Below are 19,281 nucleotides of genomic sequence, written 5' to 3'. Positions count from 1 at the left end.
GCTATGAGTCGGAATTGACTCGATGGCAATGGGTTTGGTTTTGTTTTTAAAATAGGTATTTCTGGAGCCCTGGTGGTACAGTGGTTAAGAGCTTAGCTGCTAACCAAGAGGTCAGCAGTTCGAATCCACCAGCTGCTCCTTGGAAACCTTATGGGCAGTACCACTCTGTCCTACAGGGTTGCTGTGCGTCGGAATCAACTCAGTGGTAATGTTTTTTTTTGAGATTTGCAGATATTTCTATCTGTTCTCACCTATGTACACACTTGTACCTATCGATATACCAGTTTGTCTGTACCCATTCATATATGCTCAAGCACTCATTTTTTACTTTGGTTGTGCTGTGCTCACTAAATCCACATTCAGTGCCACTTTTCCCATCGCCAAAAATAACTGGTTTCTGTGATATAAAGCGTACTTTGTCCATCCCTCTACTTCTTCCTGGTAACTGCTGATGACACAGGTCTATATTTATCTATTCTTGTCTTCTTGTAAAAAAGGGATCATACACTATTTGTCCTTATATGTTTGACTTATTTCACTTAGCATTGTGCCATCCAGGTCTCTCTCTATTAAATCCATAGATTCTTAAGACCCTTGAGACGAAATTTTATTACATCATTTTCTTTGCCTTCAAATTAATGAGATCATTTTTTGGCAAGATCTATATCATTAATTATAATGACATGTGCAAAGACCTAGAGTTAGGGAGAAAAAAGGAAAAGCTTGCTTGGCATTTCTCAAGCTGAAAGAACTAAAGAAAAAATTCAAGCCTCAGGTGGCAATACTGAAGGATTCTATGGGCAAAATACTGATTCTGTGGGCAAAAAATTGAATGACGCAGGAAGCATCTAAAGGAGATGGAAGGAGTACACAGAGTCACTGTACCAAAAAGAATCAATCAGTGTTCAGTCATTTCAGGAGGTAGTATATGATCAACAACCGATGGTACTGAAAGGAAGAAGTGCAACCTGCACTGAAGACATTGGCGAAAAACAAGGCTCCAGGAATTGACCAAATACCAATTGAGATATTTCAACAAACAGATGTGGTGCTGGAGGTGGTCATTCATCTATGCCAAGAAATTTGGAACACAGCTACCTGGCCAACTGACTGGAAGAGATCCATATTTAAGCCTGTTCCAAAGAAAGGTGATCCTCAGAATGTGGAAATTATCGAACAATATCGTTAATATCACACTTAAGTGAGATTTTGCTGAAGATCATTCAAAAGCGATTGCAACAGTACATTGACAGGGAACCAATAAGCAACATCATGATGAACGGAGAAAAGACTGAGGTTGCCAAAGATTTCATTTTACTTGGATCCATAATCAACACCCATGGAAGCAGCAGTCTCTAAGAAATCAAATGATGTATTGCATTTGGCAGATCTGCTGCAAAAGACCTCTAAAGTGCTAGAAAGCAAAGATGTCACTTTTAAGACTAAGGTGCACCTGATTCAAGCCATGGTATTTTCATCTGCTTCATATGCATGAGAAAGGTAGGCACTGAATAAGGAAGACTGGAGAAGAGTTGAGATCTTTGATTGTGGTGTCGATGAGGAATATTGAATATACCACGGACTGCCAAAAGAACGAACAGGTCTGTCTTGGAAGCGGTACAGCCAAATTGTTCCTTAGAAGCAAGGATAGCGAGACTTCATCTTACATATTTTGGTCGTGTTGTCAGGAGGGACCATTCCATGGAGAAGGACAACTTGCTTGGAAAAGGAGAGGGTAAGAGAAGAAAAGGAAAGACCCCCAACAAGATGGATTGACACAGGGGCTGCAGCAGTGGGCTCAAGCATAACAATGATCATGAGGATGGCGCAGAACGGGGTTTTGTTTCATTCTGTTGTACATAGGGTGGCTATGAGTCAAAACTCACTTGATGGGATCTAACAACAACAATGTATCATTAATGCTGTGTTAGAAAGGAAAGAATTATGAATCCACATTTTCGTTTAAAGGTTGAAGAGTTAAACTCTTTAAAAGAGTTTGTAGTTTATCCAATTAATGGTAATATCTGGCTGTGGAATTTGTCTTCTGAAAGCCAATGAACTTATGTGTAGCAATGAACTTCATATGTGCTCCCATTTCTTGACCAAACTTTTCGAGAAGGCCTTGATTGAAGTCTTGGCTGGCATGAATTTGACAGCTTTCACAAGAGTAGATTTTCATGACAAATTCTCTTACACAGGCTATGATTCAAGGCTTGGCACTCATGAAGCAGTAGAATACTTTCACAATAATAGATAAGATTTCTTTCAGAATTGATGGTAGCGTCTTACCACCCCAGTACATACTGATGAACAAAGCAGTGAGTCACAGTGCCATGTAGAGCTTCAGTCTTTATCAAAGCAGCAAAACCAGATGTGTTGCCAGGTGTTAAGGTGTTCCATCTGTCTATAGAGTACTGATATTTCTGCAAGAGGATTTTTTTTGGCAAGGGAACACCATTTTCAAAATGCTAATGGCCCCTGAAATTCCCCAAAAGGACTCCAAAGTAGGAATTATTCTTTGTGTCACCGTGCATGTAATTGATGAAAACAGTAGCTGGCTACACTGAGAAGTAGTAAGCTGAAGCAAAGTGTTCCTTTCAAGACATGGTTTTAAAAAAAATAGTCATTTTTGGGGGCGGGGGGGTGGTGAATGAATTATTTGATAGAGATACTGCAACATTCTTATTTTCCTGCGTCAAGCTACAAATCTGTTTGACCATATCTATGATACTTGCCTTCACCATATTCAACTATATGACTTTTTGTTTGCTTGTATTACAATAAAGAGCCTTATAGAGTGCTTTAAGAGATAGAACAAATAAAAATTTAACAGTTGAGCCTTTTTTTTTTAGGCTGCATTGTCACATGTGCTCCCCTCCCTTTTCCCTCTACCTTACACATGCACGTGCACACATATACACATGCATACATCTGGTGTAGGTGCTTTTTCAGAATAGTTGTCTGTGTGCTTCTGATGGTGGGAACTTATCACATAAGTACTTGGGAGACTATGTCCCATCCTGTTCAGGGATGAAAGTAAAATCCAAGGATGATAACCCTGTGTATAACAGAACAAAACACTGCCAAGTCCTGTACTTTCTTCACAGTCATTGCTATGTTTGAGCCCATTGTTGCAGCCACCGTGTCAGTCCATCTTGTTGAGGGTCTTCCTCTTTTTCGCTGACCCTCTGCTTTACCAAGCATGATGTCCTTTTCCAGGGACTGGTACCTCCTGATAACATGTCGTAAGTATGTAAAATGAAGTCTCGCCATCCTTGCTTCCAAGAATCATTCTGGCCGTACTTCTTCCAAGACAAATTTGTTCATTCTTCTGGCAGTCCGTGGTATACTCAGTATTCTTCCCCAACACTAACACAGATGAGTGGTAGTAAACCCAATGATACTTAAACCTTATTATACTTTATTTTCTGATTCCAGTTTAAGGTAGATCCAAGAGAAGCCTCCATAATCAAAAAGCGAGGACATAAATTAATATCCGTCAGTGGGAACATACTCTAATCATCACAATATATTACTGTTAATTGTATATTGATTTGCCTGTATATTACTGGTATAGTAGCATTATTTGTCACTGCACAGGTGTTTAAAGTATAATGATGTCTCAGTCATAAGAGGCTTGTTTTTAATTAAAACAGTTTTTAGGATAAAAAAACTATGAAATTAAAAAAAAAAAAATTGGGGTTCTGTATCTGTTAAGTTTATGTTCCATGCATTTCTCTCCCTGACCCTCTCCCTGGCTCATCCATTAATGGACCTCAGGTTCTAGCAAGCCTGATAGCTATAAAATACTTCAGTTTCTCTCTAGAAGTGAGGAGGGGATATGTGAATGGCAAACCCCTTGGGATGTTGTTGTGATATAGGGCTAGAGTGAAAAGATAGCGGGGGAAGTATTTATGGAAATAAAATACAAAGCCTATGCTGTCATGTGGTAGATTTTAATAGTACTTATTTCCTCAGCAGAACTGCTCTCGGTATAGCATATTCTCCATCTTTTGTATAGGTTGAGTCTCCCTCAAGTGAAAGATGATAGGCTAATAGTAAGCAGAAAATGGAGATCTGTATATACTGTTGGAGCCCTGGTGTGCAGTGGTTAAGAGCTTGGCTGCTATCCAAAAGATCAGCAGTTCAAATCCACCAGCCACTCCTTGGAAACCCTTTGGGGCAGTTCTACTCTTCTGTAGGGTCACTATGTATGGGTCAGAATCGACTCGACTGCATTGGGTTTGGTTTTTTTTTGATACATGCTGTTAAAGATTTACTCAGTAAAAATTTTATTTTCAGCTGTTACATGTATCAAGACTCCGAGTTAGGTGAGTAAGTTAGCCAAAGTCACTCACTTATTATCTTGCAGTCAGAATAAACTATTGAGATATGCTGTACGTAGCTCATGATTAATATATCTGAACCATGCTTTGGATGAATTATTCTCAGGGTCTGAAGGGCTATTCTAATGTGCGCCTACCTTTATCCTCATATTCACTTTAAAAGGCAGAAGAAATCTGTGAGCAGATGCTGTTGACTAAGCTGTGTGATTTTTTTTTATTTTGAAGGGGGGCCGATGAGACCTTTTATTTCGATTCTGGAACAGGCTCACTTCCTCTTGGAGGCCTAGGGGCATGGAGGAGGCCTTTGTTGCCTATCCCAAGGTTTGTGTCATATGGGCTCTTTATGTTGCAAGATACAGAAAGCCCAGCTTAAGCCGCCTTATATAATACCACCACTACGAATTGCCATCAAGTTGATTCCAACTCATGGCGACTCCATGTATGTCAGAGTAGAACTGTGCTCCAAAGGGTTTTCAGTGGCTGAGTTTTTGCCAGTAGATAGCCAGGCCTTTCTTCTGAGGTGCCTTTGGGTCAATTCGAACCTCCAGTCTTTTGGTTAGCAGTCAAACATGTTAGTTGTTTGTACCACCCAGGGACTCAGGCATGTATGATAACGAACTTTTAATTGGCTAAGTTCATCAAAAATGTCCAACAACAGACAAGGCTACAGGTGAGGCTTAGTCCTGGGGCTCAGTGACATTACAAGGATTTGATTTTTTCCATTTCTGTGTTTTGCCTTCTCTGATGATGGCTTCATCCTCAGGCTCTACCCTGTGGTCCTCCCACAGCCCCCAGCAGTTCTTCCACCCATGGTCACAAATAGCCACAGTGGTTCTGTACCTCACATCCACATATTAAAGGAAGCTTCTTTTTGCCAGACCAGACTAGTTGCCATTGAGTCAATTCTGAGTCATGGTAGCCCCGTGTGTCGGGGCTCTATGAGGTCACCATGAGTTAGAGTTGACTTGACAATTTTTTTTTTTAAGTATATAATTTTATTTTTTGGTTATTGAGAATATACACAACAGAACATACAGCAATTTAAGAATTCCTACACTTACAATTCAGTGACATTGATTACATTCTTCAAGTTTTGCAACCATTCTCACCCTTGTTTTCTGAATTGTACCTCCCCCATTGACATCAACTCACTGCGCCCTAAGCTTCCTATCTGATCTTTTGAGTTGCTGTTGTCAATTTGATCCCATATAGATGGTTCTTAAAAGAGCATAATGCTCAAGACAGACGTTCTTTACTAACTAATTAAGCTAAACTATTGTTTAGTTTAAAAGAAGACTTCAGGGGTATTTTCGGTGTAAGATTTAAGGTTTAAAGATTGTCTCAGGGCAATAGTTTGAAGGATTCATCCAGCCTCACTAGCTTTAGAAAGTCTGGATTCCATGAGAATTTGAAATTCTGTTCTGCACTTTCCCCATTTTGACCAGGGTTTTTCTATAGAACCTTCGATCAAACTATTCAGTAATGGTAAGATGGCAAATATTTTTGTTTTGTTTTTAATTTTTTTATTGTGCATTAGGTGAAATTAGAGCAAATTAGTTTCCCATTCAATAGTTTGTTCATGAAGTGTTCCATAACATAGGTTTCATTCCCCACAATATGTCAGCACTCTCCCCATTTCTGTCCTAGGTGCCCTGTTTGCTTTCGTCCTGATTTTCTACCTCTTCCTGCATTCTCATCTTTGCTTTTGGGCAAATGTTAACCTTTTGAACTTGTATAATTGATTGTTCTAAGGAGCATGCTTTTCTCAGGTGTTACTGTTTATTTTATGGGCCTGATTATGGTTTGGCTGAAAGGTGGTTTCTGGGAATGGCTTCAGTTCCAGTTCAGAAGGTATCTTAGGGCCATAGTCTCCAGGGTTCCACCATGCTCTGTCAAACCAGTAAGTCTTGTCTTTTTTGTGAACTTGAGTTTTCGTTCTACAGTTTTTCTTCTTCTCTGTCTGGGACCTTCTGTTGTGATCCAGTCAGAGCAGTTGGTAGTGGTAGCCGGGCACCATCTAGTTCTGGCCTCGGAGTCGTGTAGACTGTGGTTCATGTGTCCATTAGTCATCTGGACTAATTGCTCCTTTGAGCCTTTGGTATTCTTTACTCTCCTTTGCTCCATATGATAAGAGATCAATAGTTGTATCTTAGATGGCCTCTCACAAGCTTTTAAAACTCCAAATGCTAGTCACCAAAGTAGGCTGCAGAACTTTGTCTTTATGAACTGTGTTGTGTCAATTGACATAGATGTCCACGTGTCTGCGGTCCTTTGCCTTTGAGCCTAAGAGCTTTGTCCATGAGGTATGTTTTTATGTCTAAGACGTTGTCTGATTGTGGCCCTTGTGTGCTCTGTGTCTGTATCAATATATAAGCAGCACCTACAGTTATGTATGTAGAAATATCTACCACCAAACCTGTATCTGCAGGTGAGTGTGTTCCCTTACACTCTCCCACACCTCTTGGGATATCTGTCTACCTAAGTATCTGTTCATAAGCTAGTGTTCGTTAGTACTATTATTGCAGGATTGCCTGTGCTGTGGTAATTACCATTTTAGCCCTTTGTTCCCGAGTTCCTCTCAGTGTCCTACCATGTCTTGGCCATGTTTTCCTGACTTCCCCCATACTGTGTATTGCCTTTTTCTTCACCAATGTTAACACTTGGCTTCTATCCGCATGTTTACTTTAAAAGGCAAAGCAAATCTATGAGCAGATGCTGTTGACTAAGCTGTGCAGATTTTACTGGCGTTTCATTTTAGATTGAGACAGCATTAGAAAGCTAGATATAGTAGATAAAAGTCATAAGATCATGGACTTTCTTTTGCAGAAATGTTTCTTATTTTACAGGTGATAACACTGAGTCCCAGAAAAATGAAATACCTTCTTATCCAGCCAGTTAATGACAGCACTCAGAGTAAAATTTGAGTCCCCAGCACTTAAACTTCTTTGTATGTTTTGAAGTCCACAAAATTTGGAACGACAATAAAAATCGTGAGACTCTTCAGGATAATTAATATCTGAACAGGGTCTAACCCCCTGAAAATGTATGTATGCTGATGAAATTGGCCTGTTTGAACAAGGCCCCTCAGTTTCTATCCTTCTTACAGATGTTAGGGCATTTAATGACCCCTGACTTAAATACAATAATAACAGTTTGACACAGTTGGCCTTATAAATATAATGATGCAACCCAAACCAAACCCATTGCCATTGAGTTGATTCCGACTCATAGCGACCCTATAGGACAGAGTAGAACTGCCCCATAGAATTTCCAAGGAACGCCTGGTGGATTTGAACTGCTGACCTTGTGGTTAGCAGCCATAGCATTTAACTACTATGTCACCAGGGTTACCATTTTGCAGGCTCCCTTAAAATCTTTGAAAATTTAATTGTCTTAAAACTTTCAAAGGTATCACATGGTTAGAGTGCTAGCAAAATAATTATTTTTAATCACCAATGAATAGCTACTTTCATAATAAGAAAACTGAACATGGTAAAGCTTATGTTATATAGCTGTGGAATTCATCCTGAGAAGTAAGTGACTTATAATAAATATCATTGATTGTCTCGACACGTATGCTCATAAGTTTACCTTTTACTTGCCAATATTTCCTTTTACGTTGAACCTGTAGATTTTCATTTTTGTAATTGTGAGCCACTGTTAAAGGAAGTGGAGCCCTGGTAACGCAGTGGTTAAGAGCTTGGCCGGTAACTAAAATGTCGGTAGTTTGAATCCACCAGCTGCTCCTTGGAACCCCCGTGGGGCAGTTTTGCTCTGTCCTGTAGGGTTGCTATGAGTCAGAATTAACTCAACAGCAATGGGTTTGGTTTTTTTTTTTTTTTTTTTTGCAGGAAGTATATACATTTTATCCATTTTGCAGAGTTTGTATAGGATTAATTTTATTAGAATCATCTTTAACATTTTTTTGCTTGTATCCTTAGTCTTAATAATTATAGAGAAACATTAAGAAATTGAAGAAAATTGGCGATGTTTATGTAGAATCAGAATTATTTTCTTTTTTCCATCTTAAGAGAGCAGAAGTTACGTTGTGGTGAAGAATTTGTAGACTTTGCAGAGACTTTTCCTCAAAATAATATGGCACATCCTCAGTAGACTTGGTGCAAATTAGATGGCAGAGTGCTGGGTGCAAGCTGACCATGAAGTGTGCCGTTGTGTTAGTAGTGTCCAGATATTAGGTTTTGAATGTTGCAGAGGAATCAAAGTACAACTTATACCTCCTATAAGGAAAAATATTGTCTGAGAGTGAGATACTGCTTAAGGGATGGCATCTATCTTTTATTCAGTAATTTATAAGAAGGCAACTAAGCTACACTTCCCCAGGAGTCATTCGTTTGTATGTTTGATACTTTTACTTTATGAACATGTGGCAAATTATTCAAAAGCAAGCTGTCAATGGGGATTTTTTTCCAAGAAAGCATGCTCCAGGGTGATTCCAAGAGTTGGTTCCCGTGTCATTCTGTGCTTCATACTGTATCACAACTTAGGTTTCAGTATTATAATTGATTATTGACAACGTTTATTCTAAACTATGGAGAAAGAGTTAAAACATCCTCAGAATGCTGGTAAGTATGTATTTTGGAAAGGTTGCCAAAGTTTCTGAGTTTAGAGCACAAGCTTGTATTATTTGGCAGACTTAGCCCGCATCTCTGCTACTCTCTATTTCCTTTGCTCCTCTCCCTCTTCCATAGTGGTGGTGCAGTAAAGTAAGCACTGATATTTATTTTCTGTGATGAAACTTTCAGGAAAAAAATTACAATTGAGCAGCTTTCATTTTTCTGTTTCTTTGTTTTCAAATCATTTGTTAGATATAAATTTCTTATATATTATGAACTCTACAAGTGAGTTCATCTAGTGTATCTATTTAATGAAGATTTACATCTTCTAGAAATAATAATAAGCATTAACTTTATTCTCAGTGATCCCAAGAAAAGAGAATTTTCTAGTTTCTCTGAGGAATAAATTTTTTTGTCTAAGCTTATAACAAGGAGCGCCTGGTTAGCACAGGTGGTTAAGTGCTGGACTGTTAACCAGAAGGTTGGCAGTTCAAACTTACTCAAAGGCACCTCGAAAATAAGGCCTGCTGATCTGCTTCCAAAAGGCCGCAGCCTTGAAAACCCTGTGGAGCGGTTCTACCCTGCACACAGAGGGTCGCCATGAGTCAGAACTGACTCGATAGCAGCTAACAACAACAAGAAGCTTATAATTAGGATATTTCTTTCTAGTCTGTTTGCTAAATTTTCCCATGTAATGAAAATGTATTTTCTCTTCATTTAAAACAAAACAAGCCATAATTACTTTTTCAGTTTTTTTTTTTTTTTACCTCATTATATAATGTTCTTATTTTTCTGACACAATAGTCCTCCTAGGCTAAACTGCGTTGCTCTAATACATGATGTTTCAGCCTGTTATCCAATCTGTAGATGGCATAAGGTTATAAAATTTTTCTACCCTCAGGGTCCTTAGCAATTATTTAATTCAGGCCTGTCCTCACTTTAATAAATGATAAAACTGGATCAGAAAAGATCAACCTGCCCTAGGTCATTTAGTCTTTCTGTATAAGAACTCAAAATCATTTTTCCTAATCTCAAATTCAGTTTTCTTTCTTCTATCGTTTGTTCTCCTGTTCAAATCATTTTTCCTTATTGATTTAATCCCCAAAGTAGAAATAGGAAGTTAAAAAAAAAAAAAAGGCAGCTGCGTTATAATGGACTCTTTCAGTTTCAAGTCACAGAAACCTGATCTAAAATAGCTTAAGCAAAAGGGGACATTTATTGGCTTATATAACCCAAAAGCTCTGGCCTGGATCTAGATGCTCAACAGATGTCGGGAATCTCTCAGTTCTCCTTTCCTCTGCATATATTTTTTTTTAGGCAGACTCCCCGCAAGTAATGGCAAGATAACGGCTTTACTAGTGGCTTGAGGTTTATATTCTATCTACTTTAGCCGCTGCAATGGGAGGAGAGGTACTCTTTCAGCAAAAATCTCTAGGTTGGGATTTTCCTGGATTGGGTCATGTGCCCATTCCTGAACCAAACATTCTGGTCAGAGAGAGGAATGCTTTGATTACTCAGGCTTGCGTCATATATCTGAAGCTGACACATAGGGCGTGTTCCACCCAAACCACAGGGAGAATGATGGCTTACCAAAGATAAATCGAGGAGGAAGGATATTGGGCAGAGAGATAAATGTTAATTTACGCTCACATTTATTTTTAAGGATTCTGTGGATCATGCCCTGGTAATTTAATAGATTACTTATAATTGGTTTCATAGAGCTAAACCACTGTAATACTCTAAACTTTGGAAATTCTTCTGTAGATGGGCGAAATAAGAGCTAAAGAGGTTGTGACATCCTTCAAGTCATATAATATGCATGCTGTTAGTAAAACTCAAGACTCCTGAATGAAAGTTTTAGCATTGGAATCACATTTAGATTCAGATCCTGGTATTGAACAAGATAATTATGTGTGCTGGGACTGTTTTCTTACCCTTAAAATGGAGGTAATAATATTTCTCTTATAAAGTTGTAGTAGCATTATGTAAAACGCCTGGCATGGAGCAAAATACAGTAACCAGAAGAAAACAAACCTGTTGCCATGGAGTTGATTCCAACTCATAGCGACCCTATAGGACAGAGTAGAACTGCCCCATAGGGTTTCCAAGGAGTGCCTAGGGGACTTGAATTGCCGACCTTTTGGTTAGCAGCCTAGCTCTTAATCACTATGGCACCAGGGTTTCCTAATATATATAATAGCTGGTGTTACATGTTGTCATTTTAGTAATGGCTATTCCTAAGAGCCATATTTCTTCCTTTGTTGTGTTACTTTCTTGTAATAATGTTATTGTGGTCATTCTGAAGTGCAGATTTCCAAGCTTTAAGCATACAGTATTATGTTAAAATACCTAAATTATTTGAGTTTAGAACTGTCATTGAAAAGTTTTCTGAAATAGAAATTTATTTTTAACTGAAGAATCGCGATTGTGAATTCATCCCAGAGAAGATAATCTGAGAGTATTAATCCACAGAATATGAACAAAACACTACATATTTGTGATCATCTCAAAGTTTGAGATTATTTATTCTGTGGTATTCTGGTATGGTGTATTCTGGCAGTATTCTAGGCCTGAATGATATGTACCTAAACTTTAATGTCTCTTTTAAAAAAAAGATTGATCACATACAAGAGGTAAACATAAAACAATTGAGGTTAAAAAAAATAAATGGTTGATTAAAAGTTCATCAGGCAAATGTAAATTTCAAAAGGAGATGACAGGATATTAGTATCAGAGTAGCATTTAAGCCAAAAGCATAAGACTGTACCAAGAATGCATTTTATATTAACACAGTGTATGCTCCACAATGAAGATGTAGCAGTTATGAACTTGTACATGTTAATCATAACATCAAAATATTAAGCAAAATCTGGAGGATGTAAGGACAAAATCCATAGAAAAGCGGTGGTAGTAGGAATCTTTAATATACTTCATGTGTTGCCAGGTCAAGAGGGCACAAAATTAAAGAGACTATATAAATGATTTGAATAATGTGATAAAAATAGCCCATAAAATGTATTCCTTCTTTTTTTGTCACCCAGAAAAAGTTACCAAGATTAATAATTCATTAGACCACAAAGAAATTCCCACTTCCAAGTAGAAATGTATAAGCTACATTCCTTGATTACAATTCAGAAAAACTAGGAATTTAAAAAAACCCATTGCTGCCGAGTCAAATTGACTTATAGTGACGCTATGGAGGACCCTATAGCAGTTTTAAAACTTTAATTAGACTAGATCAACCGTTGGGAAATTTAAAACCACTTTCCTAAATTTTGGGGTAAATAGGGAAATACAAATTCATATTAGAGGTTATTAAGAAATTAATGAGGGAGGAATTATTAAAGATAAAAATATAAGTTAATGAATTAGGAAACAGTAAACCATTGAACCAATAAATCTGAATATGATTGTTTGAAAATTCCAGTGAAATTAATACATCTCTCAAGTCCAGTCAAGTGGGAGAAAAAAAAGGAAAAACAAAAATGAGACATCAAGTATGAGAAAGGAGATAAAATTACAGTATGGAGGAGGCATTAAAAATTATATTTAGTCATGTGCCAATGAATTTGAAAGTTTCAATAGGAAATAGATAATTTTCAGTGAAAATTTATCATAAATGCTTCAAGATGAGATACAAAATCTGAATAGATTATCAAAAAATGAAAATGTCTAGGAACTTTCAAGAAATAACTAGTCCAAATTGCATTTTAGGCGACTGCTATCAAACCTTGAAGTCTCAAATAATTATCTAAACTGATCTAGGTACTAGAAAATATGTAAAACTTCCCAGGTGGTTGGCTGCTTGCATAACCCTTATACCTTAATCTGACAAAGATGCATATTAAAAAGAGAGAGAAAGCAGAGTATAATTTGGGGGAAATCAGATACTCCAGTTTGGCCAAAACCAAGAGCTTTGGGAGGTCTGACTGGAAAAAGAGGCTGGGGCTACATTTTTATGTTGTAATTGAGTAATAGTGTGTGAATTTGTTCCTATTTGGGCAGATACCAGGAAACCATTTAACATTTTGAATTAATTGGTAATGTGATTAATCTTCTACTTTTCTAAAATTAATACAAGAGTGGTATGAAAGATAGATGGAAGAATAAACAAAAGGCTGATAGTCAGTTGGTAACTAAACTAGAATGACCATAGACAACCAGAAGAGATCATTTTTTTTTTTAAGTTTTTTTTATTGTACTCTAGGTGAAGGTTTACAGAACAAACTAGTTTCTCATTAAACAATCAATACATGTTGTTTTGTAACATGGGTTGCCAGCCCTACAACGTGTCAATACTCCCCGCTTCTTGACCTTGGGTCCCCCATTACCAGCTTTCCTGTGCCTTCCTTGTCTTCTCATCCTGGCCACTGGGCTGGTGTGCCCATTTAGTCTCATTTTGTTTTATCGGCCTGCCTAATCTTTGGCTGAAGGGCGAACCTCAGGAGTGACTTCATTACTGAGCTATAAGGGTGTCTGGGGGGCAGTACTCCGAGGGTTTCTCCAGTCTCTGTCTGAGAAGTAAGTTTGGTCTGTTTTTTTTTTTTATTGCCTGTGTGTGAGTTAGAATTTTCTTCTACATTTATCTCCAGCCCTGTCTGGGACCCTCTATTGTGATCGCTGTCAGAGCAGTCGGTGGTGGTAGCTGGGCACCATGTAGTTGTACTTGACTCAATCTGGTGGAGGCTATGTAGTTGTGGTCCGTTAGTCCTTTGGACTAATATTTCCATTGTCTTTGGTTTTCTTTATTCTCCCTTGCTCCAGATGAGGTAAGACCAGTGGAATATCTTACATGGTGGCTCACAAGCTTTTAAAGCCCTAGGCGCTACTCACCTAAGCAGAATGTAGAACATTTTCTTTATTAACTGTGTTATGCCAGTTGAGCTAGATGTTCCCTGAGACCATGGTCCCCACAGCCCTCAGGCCAGCAATTCCGTCCCTCAGGGAGTTTGGATATATCTGTGGAGCTTCCATGACCTTGTCTTGGACAAGTTGTGCTGGCCTCCCCAGTATTGTGTACTGTCTTACCCTTCACCACAGTTACCACTTCTCTATTGTCTATTTAGTGTTTTCCCCTCCCTCGTAACCATCAAAGATTGTTTCTTTGGGTGATGAGTTTTTATAGTAGTGGTCTCATACAATCTTTGTCCTTTCGTGATTGACTTATTTCACTCAATATAATGCCCTCTAGACAGAAGTGATGATTTTGAAGAGATTTTTCAAAGACAGTGTCTGGATTTTGGCAGCTGAATAGATGTGTAGGAATCAAAGACGAGTATTTTTAAATGCGCTTCATCTCTGGTTTGTCTTCCATTTTGTGTGTGTGTGTGTGTGTGTGTATGCTAGGTAGTTGATCTACTCCTGGTATACCAGTCTCTGATCTGTACTGCGTGGGCCTATGCCACAGTGCTAGGGTTCCTTCATGTCTCTTTTCTATAACCCTATCCATCTCACTGCTATTGCTCAGATATGTTTCCTTTATTCTAGCAGGAAAAAGAAGGCAGGATAGTATAGTGGTTGAGTGGAAGCTCTGGAGTTTGAGCACCAGCATGAAATCCAGTTGCATCACTTATGAGATATGTAACCATATATCATCTGTAAAATGGTGACACCAGTAATACCTTACATGTATATTTCTGAGGGCATTTTGAACAATGCAAAGAACTTGGTAGGGGCTCAGTAAGTGGTGGTAGTTATTAGGAAAGATTTTGAGCCCAGGTGCCGGAGAGGATGATAACATTGACAGGAATAAGCTGTCCATGCAAGAACACAACAGCTTTAGTTTTTGGGTATGTTGTGTTTTAAGTATCCCTACGATTTCTTGGTAGAAATGTCCAGCTAAGTGTTGGAAATTATAGTTTTGGAACTGGGAATAAAGGCAGATTTAGAGAAACGGGTTGAGGAGTTATTGATAAGATTGATAAAGTACTGGAGTAGTGGGATTGACATAGAAAGGGATAGCTAAGATCAAATTTTTGAAATATGCCTACATTGAGGGGCAAGAAGAAGAGACAGTCAATAAGGGTAGCAGAAAACCTTTAGAGAACATGTTCCTATGACAGAAGCAGGGAAGTTTCATAGTGGCTGCAAAAAGATCAGACAGGGTGGGATCAGGAAAACAGTAGTAAATTTGATTGTTGAGAAAGTAAGAAATCAGCCTCGTAGTAACAGCTGAAGCCAGGTTTCTACAGTTTAAGGAGTAGAGACTGCTCCTGGAGGTTTTGCTGTTACATATAGAAAGAGAATAATCATTTGAGAGATGTGCATGATCTGGAGAGAGTATGAGTTCTTGATCTTTGACTTGTTTGCTTGTTTTGGATAAAGGATAAGGGCTACCAGAGCTGTATTCTTAGAAGGAAACAGGTGGTAGAGAATAAAGGTGAATGCCACATTTCCCCAAAATGGAACTTTTGTTGAACAGGAAGAGAAACTTTTATAAGATATCGGAAGCAGAGAGATTTTAAGTTGGGAGAAGGGAATTTTGAAGGTGTTAGTATTGGATGACCTCAGGGTCTCAGTAAAGTAGGGGTTGAATTCATTAAGGATCATGTCTGGCGCAGGATAGAAATAGAGAGGGAATAAACCAAGTATAAGTGCATGCCAGGAGAAAAAGCTATTGAATAATGTGAATTTCAAATAGGTGAAGTGGAAAAGTGGGCAGGAAGGAGTAGTGGGAGGAACAGTGAAATATTCTTCTGCGTCCCACCTCCTATTTTGTGAACATAAGGGACGTGAAGGAGCGATGGCTGCTTTTTGAGTTGATGGCCAGGACATAGTGCTATGTTAACTTGAAGAATGCAAAACTTAGCTAAAATTATAACGTGTTGAAAGTTATGTTTGAGAAAAAATAAGGTTTTTCTTAGAGTGGAAAAGGAGAGTTGATAGAGGAGATCCGAACCTTCTGGGATATAGTTACAGACCAATTTAACTTAAAAGTTTGTAGTAAAATTAATTTTACTAGTCTTAATTTAAATGAAAAATGGAAACTTTGAAAGCATGTAATGTTTTTAAATCTAAGAGTTTTCAAGTTCAGTCCTCTTTTCATACGTATAAAATAAAATTTTGAAGATCAGTAAAATGAAGTTTCTTAGATTTTTAAAAGGCATTTTAAATTAAATCTTCATACTCAAAATACTATAAAGAAATGCAAATTATGTATTGTTCTCTGGATGCATTCAGAAAATATGAGATTTGAAGTATTATTAATGTCATTTTTAATGCACTGTGGAAATTTTACTTGTTTTAGTTCAGATTCTTGCGAACAGGGTGAACCATTGTACAGTGAAACCTGTGAGAGCCAGAACTTGATGAACTGTCTTGTTTCTGTGGGTCTCACAAGTTTTCTGCCTTTGACAGGGTACAGCCTTACCACTTTTCTATCACTAGTTTTAGTAGAAAATACTTGAGGTTTCCTCCTCTGACAGGTTTTTGCCTTACATAAGTTCCAACTTCCATAGATTTTACTGTATCAGATTTTAGTAAGTCTTTGTTGTGGCCCTGAGAGATGAAACTAGAGTGAGGAGGACACATTCAAGGCCAGTGGTCCATACACATGTGGTCCTTCCAACTATTTTATTTCTGTTAATCTGAACATGTTGCATTTGGGGTGCTGGCAAGCTAATAGGTAGATAAGGTAATTGTAAAGTTAAGATATAAAAGCCTCAATATACGTAATTTGACAATAAAATAATAAATGTAATTAAATTACAGCCATGCCTTTTAGTGTTTTTCTTTGAATTGCATCAGTTCTTTTGGTTTGGTACTTTTGTCTTAATACTTTGGGTTCAGCTGGTATTTATACAAATTATTTTCCCAGTGTTGATAACTAGTAGATTCATATAGTCTTTCTCTACACATTTGCTTAGCCCTTTATGGTAAAGAATAATTAAGTGAATACCTACATTAGAGGTGTACTACCAACCATGGGTTTACCAACCACTTGGTACTTGGGAAAAGTTAAAGCTTTGAAAACCTGTTAGTTATTGAACACCAACTTATACCGAGAATGAAGATAAAGAGAAAAATTTCACGTGTTATCCCACTAAACCCCAACAAATAACTTGACAACTTGGTCGTATATACTTGCAATGACTTAATGTTTTGACTAGATAATAGATACATATGGTTCAAAAAACATCCTTCCCACCTATCTTCCATCTGCTGTTTCCTCTAGCCTGTTTAGTAATTCTGTATTTTTTTTTTTTTTATAAATATGAGCAACAAATTGTTTGCTATTGTTGTTAGGTGTCATTGAGTCAGTTCCAACTCGTAGCAACCCTGTGTACAACAGAATGAAACATTGCCTGGTCCTGCACCATCTTCACAATTGTTGCTGTTTGAGCGCATTGTTGCAGCCACTGTGTCAATTCATCTCATTGAGGGTCTTCTCTTTTTCGCTGAAATACCTTACCAAGCATGATGTCTTCTCCAGGGACTGGTCCCTTGTGATAACATGTCCAAAGTATGTGAAACGAAGTCTTGCCATCCTTGCTGCTAAGGAGCATTCTGGATATACTTCTGAGACAGATCTGTTGATTCTTCTGGCAGTCCATGGTATATTCAATATCCTTCACCAACACCATAATTCAAAGACATCAATTCTTTTTCCGTCTTTCTTATTCGTTGTCCATCTTTTGCATGCACATCAGGCCGTTGAAAATACCATGGCTTGGGTCAAGTGCACCTTAGTCCTCAAAGTGACATCTTTGCTTTTTAACACTTTAAAGAGGTCTTTTGCAGCAGATTTGCCCAATGCAATACGTCGTTTGGTTTCTTGAGTGCTGCCTCTGCGGGCATTGATTGTGGATTGAAGTAAAATGAAATCTTTGACAACTTCAATCCTTTCTTCATTTATCGTGATGTTGCTTATTGGTCCAGTTGTAAGGATTTTTGTTTTCTTTATGTTGAGGTGTAATCCATACTGAAGGCTGTAGTCTTTGGTCTTCTTCAATAAGTGTGTCAAGTACTCTTCACTTTCCTCAAGCAAGGTTGTGTCATCTGCATAACGCAGGTTGTTAACGAGTCTTCCTCCAATCCTAATGCTGTGTTCTTTTTCATGTGTCCAGCTTCTCAGCATACAGATTGAGTAAGTATGGTGAAAGGATACAACCCTGACGCGCATCTTTCCTGGTTTGAAGCCATGCAGTATCCCCTTGTTCTATTTGAACGACTGCGTCTTGGTTTATATATAGTTTTTGCGTGAGCACAGTTAAACATTCTGGAATTCCCATTCTTTGCATTGTTATCTGTAATTTGTTATGACCCACACAGTTGCATGCCTTTGCATAGTCAATAAAACACAGGTAAAAGTTTTTTTGCTGAGGTGGCATTAAATATTAATAAACCATTTTAAGTTAAAGAAAATTTAAACTTGATGATAATGTTAATTTTTTAACAGCTCTTTAAAGTAGTATATGTTATTACTTTAGGAAAAATACATAGAAATAAAATTCCAGCTATTCCAAATGTTACCTTAAATACACCTGCCCCTCGCTTACCAACTGTCTTGTCATCCAACATTTTGCATTTACGACAATAGTAAAAAATCTACTGATTATTTTGTGTATAAATGGGGTGGCAGGCATGGGGGCAGTGGTTGTTGAGCGTCTCCTCCCTCAAGGAATGTCTCTAGGCAGCCTCTGGGAAGTCGGGCTGCACTGCCCCGCACCTTCTGGGTGCCATGTCCGGCTGCAGCATGGGGCCAGCCTCCTCCATGACATGGTCTTTGGGTGGAAGTGCAGGCAGCATGCAGCCAGTGGGCACCTGTTCTGGGTTCCCAGCTCCTATGCAGCCTGAGGCCCTGCAGCTCAAAACTGCTGTGGGATGGGAAGGGAGAAAAGAAAGAGGCATCAGAGAAGGCGTTTGGAAAAAATGAGTATGAGTTTAATAACACCCCAAAGTGAGCTGAACTGGGCCTGAAGTTTCCGCCTCAGTGGGGCCGGGTGCACAGCCAAGCTCCCAGCACCTTCACAGGAAGTACCGGTGACTCGCCAGGCCCTGAGGGTATGAGCGCAGGACTTGCAGGTGTGCAAGTGGAGTCCTGGTGGCAGCTCTGCCAGGGAAGCTCTGACCCAGCACAAGAGGAAGATGACATGCTTAAGCCGTGGGCCCTCTAGCCACACAGCCTGGCTTTATCCAGCTTTGTCTCCTCCAAGCCTCCTTCTCCACGAAGGAATAATCCATAACTGGACTCATCACAGTGATGAGCACATCAGTAAATCTTAGCTGTTATTATTTCTATGTTCATATTTTCTAAATAAAAAAAATTGGACAAATGAATGATCTGAGCAGAGAGAGAGAAAAAAAACCATGTATGCATAAAGCTGATTTTCCCATAACGACCTGGTCTTTGGAACCTAACC

General features: G+C 38.5%; 1 protein-coding gene across 3 annotated transcripts in view; it reads left to right on the top strand.

The window, feature by feature from the left end:
* PTEN (phosphatase and tensin homolog) overlaps positions 1 to 19,281 on the top strand; it is a 105,425-nt gene that overhangs the window by 69,384 nt on the left and 16,760 nt on the right. The window contains exon 7 of one of the 3 annotated variants that reach the window (XM_064269605.1): positions 7,193 to 12,495. The exons of the other annotated variants lie outside the window; for them this stretch is intronic. The gene's annotated coding sequence lies outside the window, so the exon portion shown is untranslated. Of the gene's footprint in view, positions 1 to 7,192; positions 12,496 to 19,281 lie in introns of those variants that run through there. 3 annotated transcript variants of the gene reach the window in all.

Source organism: Loxodonta africana, chromosome 16 (genome assembly GCF_030014295.1).
Source record: "Loxodonta africana isolate mLoxAfr1 chromosome 16, mLoxAfr1.hap2, whole genome shotgun sequence".
Lineage (NCBI taxonomy): Eukaryota > Metazoa > Chordata > Mammalia > Proboscidea > Elephantidae > Loxodonta > Loxodonta africana.
Note: the sequence above shows the minus strand (reverse complement) of the source record. Positions and strands in the feature narration are given on the sequence as shown.